This window comes from Triplophysa rosa, unplaced genomic scaffold (assembly GCF_024868665.1).
Source record: "Triplophysa rosa unplaced genomic scaffold, Trosa_1v2 scaffold504, whole genome shotgun sequence".
NCBI classification, from domain to species: Eukaryota; Metazoa; Chordata; class Actinopteri; order Cypriniformes; family Nemacheilidae; genus Triplophysa; species Triplophysa rosa.
The window spans coordinates 1-12065 of record NW_026634512.1 but is presented as its reverse complement, the minus strand read 5'-3'; the positions used below and the strand labels follow the sequence as shown (position 1 = coordinate 12065).

Below are 12065 nucleotides of genomic sequence, written 5' to 3'. Positions count from 1 at the left end.
CAATGTAGGGCCCAGTGTCAGAAAGCTGGGTTTGCGTCCGAGATCGTTGGTCTTCCAGCAGGACAATGACCCCAAACATACTTCAAAAAGCACCCAGAAATGGATGGCAACAAAGCGCTGGAGAGTTCTGAAGTGGCCAGCAATGAGTCCAGATCTAAATCCCATTGAACACCTGTGGAGAGATCTTAAAATTGCTGTTGGGAAAAGGCGCCCTTCCAATATGAGAGACCTGGAGCAGTTTGCAAAGGAAGAGTGGTCCAAAATTCCGGGTGAGAGGTGTAAGAAGTTTATTGATGGTTATAGGAAGCGATTGATTTCAGTTATTTTTTCCAAAGGGTGTGCAACCAAATATTAAGTTAAGGGTGCCAATAATTTTGTCCAGCCCATTTTTGGAGTTTTGTGTGACATTATGTAAAATTTGCTTTTTTCCCTCCTTTTTTTTGTTTTGTTCCAATACACACAAAGGGAATAAACATGTGTATAGCAAAACATGTGTTAATGCAATACTTTTCTGTGAGAAATACTTGATTTTCTGGAAAAATTTCAGGGGTGCCAACAATTTTGGCCATGACTGTATATATATGTGTTGTTAGATTTTAAATACATTTTTTGGCCAAAGTTCTTTCCTGTTTCTTCTTTCTATCCAAAATGTTCCTGTGGTGGTTAAAGTAGTGCTTTTAAGTTCATATTCCATTCCATTATGCATTTGTATCGGTGTACGTGCGATCCCTGGGGTCAAACCCATGACCTTGGTGTTGCTAGCGTCTGCTCTGACCACTGAACCACAGGACAACCCTCTCGTGCAGTATTGCTCACACATGGTATAGTAATATACAAACTGTTTGTGTTGTTCAGGTGTGTTTGGTGTTGATCCAGATGAAGTGAAGTCAGTGACAGAGGGACATTCTGTTACTCTATACACTGATGTTGTCAAACAGAGAGATGACGTGATCGTGTGGTATTATGGGCCTGAAAAGACTGTTGTGGCAAAAATCAACAGGGAAGCCAGCAGCACCATGTTCTCTCAGGATGAGATGTTCAGAGACAGACTGAAGATGAACAATCAGACCGGAGATCTGACCATCACACACATCACATCTCATCACTCTGGACTTTACACACTGAGGATCAGCAGCAACAATAAAGTCTCATACAAGACATTCAATCTCACTGTCAACGGTCAGTGTCTCTCAGATTTAATCAACTTTCTTCTGTGCACTTTTAAAAGGACAAATGATAGAAACACAATGGTCTCGTAGAGTCAGCAAACTGTATGTACAAGGGTCAAAGACGTTAAGATGTCCAAAAGAAATAATCAAAAGTGATTTTATGTCCATAGAAAGTATATTAAATGTAAGTAAAATATCTACTTTATGGTTTCAACAAAGTTTTTGGAAAATGGAAAAATGTATTTTTTTTGCTCAGAAAAACAAAAATGCAATTAAATTAAACAGTTTTTTAACAACAACCATTTAAAGCAGTAACACCCTTTTCCATCTTTGACCCATAAACATGACTTCTTCTATCTTATTTTCCAGGTCCTCTGCCTTTACTTCCCCTGAATCCCATCACAAAACACGCTGAAGATCTAGACAACACTCAGCTCTGTCACGAGTGTTCAGGTGAGTCACGTGTGATTATTAGTGTCTTTAAGCTGATATACAGGTGCATCTCAATAAATTAGAATGTCGTGGAAAAGATCAATTATTTCAATAATTCAACTCAAATGGTGAAACTCGTGTATTAAATAAATTCAATGCACACAGACTGAAGTAGTTTAAGTCTTTGGATCTTTTAATTGTAATGATTTTGGCTCACATTTAACAAAACCCCACCAATTCACTCTCAACAAATTAGAATACTTCATAAGACCAATAAAAAGCATTTTTAGTGAATTGTTGGCCTTCTGGAAAGTATGTTCATTTACTTTATATGTACTCCATACTTGGTAGGGGCTCCTTTTGCTTTAATTACTGCCTCAATGCGGCGTGGCATGGAGGTGATCAGTCTGTGGCACTGCTGAGAATCAGAATCAGAAAGAGCTTTATTGTCAAGTGTGTTTGCACATACAAGGAATTTGTTTTGGTGACAGGAGCATCCAGAACACAGAAACAGCAACAACAGTACACAGAGACCATAACACAATAGAATACAGTACACAATGATTTAAATAAGGGCCTATGGGTATAAACAATTAAGAAATACAATACAATAAACATAAACATAAGATAAAGATATAGAGAGTAAAGCTATGTGTGTATGTAAATATGTAAAAAACAAGAATAGACTATTGTAGTACAAGGTATGTGCTATATACAGCAGAATGAATGAAATATAATTGACAGAAAAAGTTGTATAAAAATAGATAGTGTATTATCTGGAGGATATCATTAATATTGCACTTAATTATTATTGCACAGTGTGTAAAAACATTGAACTGTTCAAGAGGTAGATGACCTGAGGGAAGAAGCTGTTTTTGTGTCTGGTTGTTTTGGTGCTCAGTGCTCTGCAGCATTGTGAAGAGATGATGGCTTGGATGTGAGAGGTCCAGGGTGATGTTCTGAGCCCTTTTCCTCACTCTGGATGTATACAGTTCTTGGAGGGTGGGCAGGGGAGCACCAATGATCTTCTCAGCAGTCCCAGCCGTCCTCTGTAGTCTTCTGATGTCTGAGCCAAACCAGACAGTGATGGATGTGCAGACGACAGACTCTATGACAGCTGAGTAAAACTGTTTTAACAGAGTTTGTGGTAGGTTGAACTTCTTCAGCTGATGTAAGAAGTACAACCTTTGCTGGGCTTTTTTAGCGATGGAGCCAATGTGATTGTCCCACTTCAGGTTCTGAGAGATGGTGGTGCCCAGGAACCTGAATGACTCCACTGCTGCCACAGTGCTGTTCATGATGGTGAGAGGGGGGAGTGCAGGGGGGTTTCTCCTGAAGTCCACAATCCTCTCCACTGTTTTAAGCGTGTTCAGCTCCGAGTTGTCATGACTGCACCAGACAGCCAGCTGCTCAGCCTCCTGTCTGTACGCACACTCATCACCATCCTGGATGAGGCCAATGAGTGTGGTGTCGTCTGCGAACTTCATAAGTCTGACAGAATGTAATGGAAACCCAGGTTTTGTTGACAGTGGCCTTCAGCTCATCTGCATTTTTTCCTCTTCCTCTTGACAATGCCCCATAGATTCTCTATGGGGTTCAGGTCTGGTGAGTTTGCTGGCCAGTCAAGCACACCAAACACCATGGTCATTTAACCAACTTTTAGTGCTTTTGGCAGTGTGGGCAGGTGTCAAATCCTGCTGGAAAATGAAATCAGCATCTTTAAAAAGCTGGTCAGCAGAAGGAAGCATGAAGTGCTCTAAAATGTCTTTGTAAACGGGTGTAGTGACTTTGGTTTTCAAAAATACAGTGGACCAATACTAGCAGATGACATTGCACCCCAAGTCATCACAGACTGTGGAAACTTAACACTGGGCTTCAAGCAACTTGGGCTATGAGCTTCTCCACCCTTCCTCCAGACTCTAGGACCTTGGTTTCCAAATGAAATGCAAAACTTGCTCTCATCTGAAAAGAGGACTTTGGACCACTGGGCAACAGTCCATGTCTTCTTCTCCTTAGCCCAGGTAAGACGCCTCTGACGTTGTCTGTGGTTCAATTCCTTGACACGTCTGTGTGTGGTGGCTCTTGATGCCTTGACCCCAGCCTCAGTCCATTCCTTGTGACGTTCACCCAATTCAATTCTTGAACAGATTTTGCTTGACAAGCCTCTCAAGGCTGCGGTTCTCTCGGTTGGTTGTGCATCTTTTGGCAGTCGTGGCCTAATGGTTAGAGAGTGGGACTCGTGACCAGAAGGTTGCCAGTTGGATCCTCAGGGCCAGCGGGTAACGACTGAGGTGCCCTTGAGCAAGGCACCTTACCCCTACTTGCTCCCGGGGCGCTGCAGTGATAGCTCCCCACTGCTCCGGGTGTACGTGTGTTCACCACTTGCTGTGCGTGTGTTCACTACTCTCTGGATGGGTTAAATGCAGAGGTCACATTTCGGGTATGGGTCACCATATCTGACTAATAGGTCACTTTCACTTTTTCTTCCACACCTTTTCCTTCCACTCAACTTTCTGTCAACATGCATGGATACAGCACTCTGTGAACAGCCAGCTTATTTGGCAATGAATGTTTGTGGCTTACCCTCCGTGTGAAGGGTGTCAATGATTGTCTTCTGGACAACTGTCAGATCAGCAGTCTTCCCCATGATTGTGTAGCCTAGTGAACCAAACTGAGAGACCATTTTGAAGGCTCAGGAAGCCTTTTCAGGTGTTTTGAGTTCATTAGCTGATTGGCATGTCACCATATTGTACTTTGTTGAGATAGTGAATTGGTGGGTTTTTGTTAAAGAGCAGGTTTCACGAATCTCATAAAATTACCGGCATTTCAGTGTGTAACGTAGCTTTCCTTCAATTTTGACGATCTGCAAAGTTATTATTCCAAAAAGTCCATGATAAATTAAGATATTGGCTTCCAAAGTAAGGAGTCAATAGAAAACAATAGTCTGAATGGTTTATGAAGATAAGTTTATGAAGATAAAAACTTGTGATATGGTAATACAGATGCCATTTTTACACACAGCGTCTTTGTTTACAAAAACCTTCCTGAGATAAGAACTGTGGTAATGGGCGTTTGTTTCTGACACGCAGTGTATGAAGAAAGACCAATCACAACTGATTGGGCCAGTTGGCCAATCGGAGCACACTGGACTCGCGGTAGGGAGGAGCTTAGAGAAGCGGAACATTTGAACAGCTTCGGAAGAATCGTTTAGGGATCTTTGAGAAATGGATAGATACTAAATGCTTATTTTAAGAAAATAGCACCGTTTTTTACCTTTGATGCATTTGAACATGTTGTTGGGGACTCTAATACAACATTAGGACACTTACAAAAACCTTGAAACCTGCTCTTTAAATGTGAGCCAAAATCATCGCAATTAAAAGAACAAAAGACTTAAACTTAAATTTATTTAATACATGAGTTTCACAATTTGAGTTGATTTACTGAAATAAATGAACTTTTCTATGACATTCTAATTCATTGAGATGCACCTGTATGTGGTGTAATGCAGTCTGTGATGGCCGTTATTTCTTCACATGTAAGGGATCATGTACAGGCAGATAGTTGTGATCTCAGAATAAACTCAGACAGTGTGATCAGGACCTGATTGTATCACACTGAACAATTTCACAATGACAGCCGGCTGTCTGTACATTATCCCACTTATAACACATCTACTAACCTCATAAATAAGTTATTGAACATGAAATGTTGATTTGAAATATTTTATTGACAAATGCAGACATTCCAAAAAGAAAACACGAGTATGCAGTTCGAGACGAACACTCAATTTGGTTGAATAATTTGTAGTTATAATCTTGTATGACATATGAACGGCATTTTATATTAGATTCATGTTGAATATTAAAAATTAAGATGTGTGCATTATTACACCATGTAATAGGAAATGATTAAATGTAGTGGTTAATCTTGTCTGATGTAAGTATTTTAGAAACCTGTGAATCAAATCATGTTTATGTTTATAATACTTTGTACATTGCAGGTATAAAGAATTAACTGAAAAAATTAATTAATTATTATTATTATTAATTGTTTATTCTCTTCATCCATGTAGAGTCTCCTGACCGGCGGGTCATTGTCATTACAGCTGTAGTTGTCTCTGTGTTCGGTGTCATCACCATCATCACCATCATCATCAGTGTCTTCATGTACAGAAGAGCTAAAGGTCAGTTTCACCTTCAGCTTACAGTATCTAGCAAAGAAAACACCTTCCACAACTGTGAAACCACTGCTAGAAAACATCTTAATATAACATGTCACTTTATGTTCAGCACTTCCAGGGAAATCCTCAGAAAGTGAAAATTGTCTGACTGATGAAATAAGAAGCATCAATTCCTGCAGCACATCTGAATCATGAAGAAGCCTCAAAGTGTCTGAATGGAAAACAACACTGGTAAACATGTTTTATGCACAAACACTCAAATAATATCTGCACATTTTATTAAATGAGGTGTGTGCGTGCGTGCGTGCGTGCGTGTGTGAAATCGATTCATAAATAAATGTTTGTGGCTATAATATGTGTTTATTTGGCATCAAGATTTCTGTGTGTATTTAAATGGGCACACACACACACACACACACACACACACACACACACACACACACACATGTATGCATTTAAGAAATATGTGAAGTATATATTTTGTATATATTTATTATATTGCTATAAACACAACACATTTATTAAAGTCATATGGACATCTAATCTCTCTCTTGTTCTTGTTCTTCACAGGATTTGAGCAGGATCAGTGTGAAGGTGTTTTGAGCAGTATGTGTTAGTGCACATCTTTAACAGAGGCATGAGCGAGTGTCACTTTAGCTGAGAACATCTGTCATTTAGCAGATGCTTTTATCCAAAGCCACTTACAAATGAGGCAGGACAAGAGAAGCAATCAGGGCAACAACAAGGGCAACACTACATAAAGTAGGAAAGAAAAGCAGAAGAGGGCTCTGTGTTATTGTGTCAGGTGTTGACGCAGGAGATGAGTCTTTTAGCCCACTCTTAAAGATGGCTGAAGAAGAAGACCGGCAGACCATCTCACCATCGTGGAACAGTTCCATAGAAGGTGCATAAAAGTGATTTTGTGCCGTTTTGGGATGGTACCACAAGACACTGTTCATAAGCAGAGCGCAAGGATCTAGAGCCGTGGTTACTTCAGCTAACTATACTTCAGCCTTTACAAGGAAAAAGTTTGAGAACCATTGATCTAGAGGGTACATATGTCTGAATTGCTGAGTGTAGGTTTGGGGGTGCTGACCCAGTGGTGGTCTTGTAAGTCAAGAGCAGAGCTTTGAATGTGATGCTGGCGGCTGTAGGGAGCTAATGTTACCTGATGGAGAGCGGTGTCACGTGTGCTCCCATAATCATATCAGCAGCCCCTCAAGACACTTTATATTATATTGATGCATTTAGATGCTTTTATCCAAAGCCACTTACATAGCCTAAGCATTATGATATACATGTGTTTGTGCAATCCCTGGGATCAAACCTGTGACCTTGGGTTGTTCATGTTCTAACCACTGAGCCACAGGAAAAGACATTTATCAGCGTTTTTGGACATGGACATTTTGGTCCATTTTGTTTTTAAAAATCTGTCATTGCTCAAAATAATAATGCATTAAATTTAATGTTGATGTTACTTATTAACATTTCCAAGACCATTTTCCATGAAAAAATCAGCTTCACATAGAAAACAAGTATTATTCATTTTTTATTAAAAAGAAACAGTAGCGCCATGTAAACAAATGTAATGAAATTGTAAGATAAATCACACTACATGACATTTTTGAGGCTATGGGTTTTCATTATTATAGATTCTATATTTCTTTATTTTAATCTATATTTAACTGTTTGTTCCCTTTCTACCCTATTTGGACTCATAGTAGTGTAATTTCAATGAGAATGTTTTATCCAACAAACACCATTATGTTAATGCAATAACTGCATGTGGAAGTTTCCAACGTTATTAAAGGACATGAGATTTACACATTTTTAACAGAAGCTATAGTCAGTTTATGACTCTTTTGCAATAAAAACTGATAATGCATTGTGGGTTTTGTTTTTGAAGAAGCACAATGGCGCTGATGTTTCACATGAGTTTAAGTACGAGTTTGTCTGGCCGTGTTTGTGGTTCTCATGTCTGGAATATATGTGGAAAATATTAACACTAATTTAAGAGGAGAAGCGAGATATTTGACTGAACTGAGTTTGAGTTTTCAATGCAATTTCCTTTATTCTTATGTAACCGCGTTGACTTTGTATTTTCTGCACTTTTTCTTACTTTTACACATGTTAACATTGCTTATACTATTTTTTTGATGATCTTGCTTATAAATAAAGGTTATTTTAAAGGTTAAAGGTTTGCATTATTTGCCTATTTCTGTTGCCTGTGTTTTTACTACAGTAATTTACTGATTTAGTTATTTTATTTTCTAACCTATTTTGGGGTTCCTTTTTGAATAAGAGTGTTGCCAAAATAACTGATTGGATTGTTTTTACCTCACCATATTTTAGTGTATTATAAAATTTTAATAATTACAGAAAAACTTCATATATTTTTTGACAGAATATGGCTAGAAAGTAATTTCAAAGTATTCATTGAACTACAGAATATTGCTGGCATCTCTGCTTAAAATAAGAAAAATGACTGGAAAATACTGTTTGTCATTTTCACAGTAATAAGCTGTAAATCAGTTTCGCAGTATTCATACGGTAGAATTACAGACGATTACTGCCAGGATTTTACTGTACAAAATTAATAAATAGTAAACCGTAAAATACAGTTTTTTTGTGTTTACAGTAAAAAACTGTAAAGCAACTTCACAGTATTCATACCGTAGAATAACAGTAGATTACTGGCGTCTGTGCTGTCAGTAATTTACCGTTATTTTACAGAGAAGTGTTTTACAGTAGCACTTTACAATAGTGTGAAACTGAAATTGCAACACTTAAAAACACCGTATAAAAGAATACATTTGTGTGACAAGTGCTTTAATCTAGTGGGACAGATTTAACTACTTTTCGAGTGAGCAATTGTAAAGAACCTTCTGATGCTTTTATGCAATGAAAGTGTTGAAGTTCTGAGGTCTGTGATCCGGACTTCTGCTGTAGCGGTTATCAAACACTGGACTAGCCCGCCTGCTGCCGCTGTCTGAGAGCTTTATCATATGACTTTAATCAGTGACTTCTGTTTTATTAGTGTTTTATCAATCTCATTGTTAAGATTACATGTTAAGCACATTGGTCAACATGTGTTCTTTTAATTGTTCTATATAAATAAAATGACAGTTAGCATACATGCACACTTGCATTTCACATAACAAGTAAAAGCATATTTAAAAGCAGTCGTAGTTTATAGTTTAGCATCAGTCTGAGAATCTCAGAATCATCTTCTCATGACTCCTGCGTACACCACATCATCTTCCACTGCAGCTCTCTGACAGATACAAACACACAAGATACAGAAATGAATAATTAATCTAACTTGCAGTTGCAGTGTATACTCAAGTTTAGAGACACTTAAATGAAATGTTCTCTTGACTTTAGAAAGCTTTTGATCTGAAGGTGTTTGCCTGAATGTTTACTCATGTGGTCAAGTGACGTGTGAAGAGAATGAAGAAAACAGCAGCCAATGAGAGGTCAGAACAGATGGGATCTCCATCAGTATGTTAAAGAAAATCTCAGGTCGAGTCATCTCAACAAGCTGTGGACAACAGAACATTTCTGCAAGATTTCTCTCCTATTGTTTTTATGTATTTCATATATAGGCTATGGCTCTTTCAGTTGCCTGTGCAGAAGGATCAGTGTTGAATACCTGCATGGAATTTGACCCAAAACAACAAATGAAGGAGATGCTCATGAGAACAGCTTCATATAAGGCAGTGTGCACATTGTGTGGAGTAATAAAACACCTTAGAATCTCCAAATTAGTTCACCCACAACACGAAGGTAAGAGATATGAAATGATTTGGTAAGATATAATTGTCATGATCTTGTCCTTTTTGTAGTTGTTTTTCTAGTTCAGGCTGACAGGATCATAACAGCCCCATGTCTTGTCTTAGCCCCACCCCCTTGTTTCCTTATTCATTATCCCCTCATTATTTCACGCCCTACACCTGTCTCCCTCATTACCTCTCCTTAGTTGCTTCCCTATTTAATGACCTGTGTTTGCTGCCCTGTGCTGGACCGTTTGTCTACATCCCCGTCTTGTTCCTGTCGCACCGGTCTGGCTTCTCCGGCAAGTTTATTGTTCTTGTTTTCGCCCTCGAGGGATTTTGAGTTATGTTTTGTCCCATGTTAAATAAAAGGTATTTTTGTTGAGAGCCGTCTGCACTTGGGTTCTGTTTCATGAGATATAATGTTATGTTATAGACCGTCTCATAGGACGCGTGCGCGCCTGACCCCTAGTTAACTTCCGGTTTGTGTTTGGCTAGTGTCTAATAATATAACTATTTATCTTTTATTTTATTTATGGTAATATTAATTCATTATTATTTTACTGTATAATAATTATATTAAATAAATGATTTGTTGAGTTTTGTCGTATGTTCATTTTATTCAATACACAATTTGTTGAAAGGGTCCTGTAGTTTTGACGCATTTAAAGAGAGCGTGTGGCACACTGACATCTAGCGGTTGAGCTTGGTATCGCAGTCTAAATTCGAAATATTAGAGAGACGAGTATAACCAAGGTTTCTTTTGATGTTATCAGAAATAATCTACAGACTCTATTGTTTGTGAACGTGTACCGGAAGTTCAGTTGGGGTCACAGAAGTGCGCATGCGCAGTAACGGTTGTTTATGTTGTTAAGATGAAACTGTCTATATGCACTTGAATTCATATCTGTTTACTGATACTGGTACTTGCATTTCGAAACAAAGTCTCTTCTCATGACATTAGAATGGATCATTACATACACATGCATGTAAATGTGAAGCACACACGACATGAATGATCTCACCGGTTGATGTGCACGTCTTTTACAGAATGTTGGATCTGCATAAGTGATCTCCTCTTCATCAGTCTGAACTGTTTCTATAATCATGTCAAACATGTTTAATATCTGTAACACTTTCTTTACATGTAAAGCTATACGTCATAGTAACATGTATAGTTTCACATAACAGATGGAACATTCTTTATGTTTTGTGATCGTTGTTCATGAGTCTGAGATATGAATGAGATCTTATGTTGCCGTCTGATTATCTTTCAGGTCTTTTCATTTACCGTGTTGTTGTGTTTGTCTGTGTTTCCTGCAGATGCAGAAGATCAGAAGTGCAGCTGCGATCATCACAGATCCAGCAGCACAAGACACTGGTACTACCCAATGTGCTGTAACGCAAAATAGACATTCATAAAAATAACTGTACACTTTCAGTACTGTTGTTACTGCAGAATACATTACTATTGAAACTTTATTATGTCTTTCATAAACATCATTCCATCACTTTGACCATAAAACAATATTACACAAGACGGTACTTTTAGAGTAACTATTAAAAATGACACTTCACCCAAAATTCTGTCATTTCCTCACCTTCGAGTTGTTACAAACCTGTACGAATTTATTTGTTCTGATCAACACAGAGAAAGATATTTGGAAGAATGCTCATAACCAGACAGATTTTGACCCCCATAGTAGGAAAAAATACAATGGTAGTCAAAAGTGCCCCAGAACTGTTTGCTGTCCTACATTCTTCAAAATATCTTCTTTTGTGTAGTAATTTTTCCTACTATGGAAGTGAATGGGGGGCAAAATCTGTCTGGTTATGAGCATTCTTCCAAATATCTTTCTCTGTGTTCATCAGAACAAAGACTTTTAAACAGATTTGGAACAACTCGAAGATGAGGAAATGATGACAGAATCGTCATTTTTAGGTGAACTTGTCCCTTTAACAGTAAAAAGACATGCACCCGCTCCCACCACACGAGGGCGCGCTCGTCTAACTTAACTCTACATTACTCACCGTATGAATAAAACTGCATTCTTTTCCACACACTTCTCTCGTTTCCCTGCAGATCATTTCTGAGTGCTGCTCTACTTCTGGACTACACTGTTTATTTCACACCCTGCTTGTTTTTGTTCACACCCATACTTTGTTTTAAAGTACTGTCTGTGTTGAGCTACTTGTGATCTCAGCTGACCCAACGATGCTTTGTGGTTCGAGACCTATTGCTGCCTCTGCAGGCCGTCATTTAGGGCTTTCAGACGCAGCCTATATGTCTACCAATGAACAAGTTGCTTCCATTATTTAAAAAAAGTTTGATAGTAAATGTTTAATAATACCAATAGTTACGTAAAATACTACTAATAAAAACTTAAACACAAATTTAAAAAATTTGAAGTTCAAAATGTCCCATGTAAATTGTCTGTATTTATTTAATTTAGGGTCAAAGGGGTTTGGCTGGCCAAAAGTAAAAAACAAACCTGCTGTGCAACATTA

General features: G+C 38.2%; 1 long non-coding RNA gene across 1 annotated transcript; it reads right to left on the bottom strand.

The window, feature by feature from the left end:
• Nucleotides 1–8081: 8081 nt before the first annotated feature.
• On the bottom strand, nt 8082–11794 carry LOC130550974 (uncharacterized). Its single transcript, XR_008962517.1, has 3 exons — nt 10849–11794; nt 10583–10656; nt 8082–9058 (listed from the first exon to the last, which is right to left on the bottom strand). It is a non-coding gene; the product is annotated as an uncharacterized LOC130550974 (long non-coding RNA).
• Nucleotides 11795–12065: the final 271 nt, after the last annotated feature.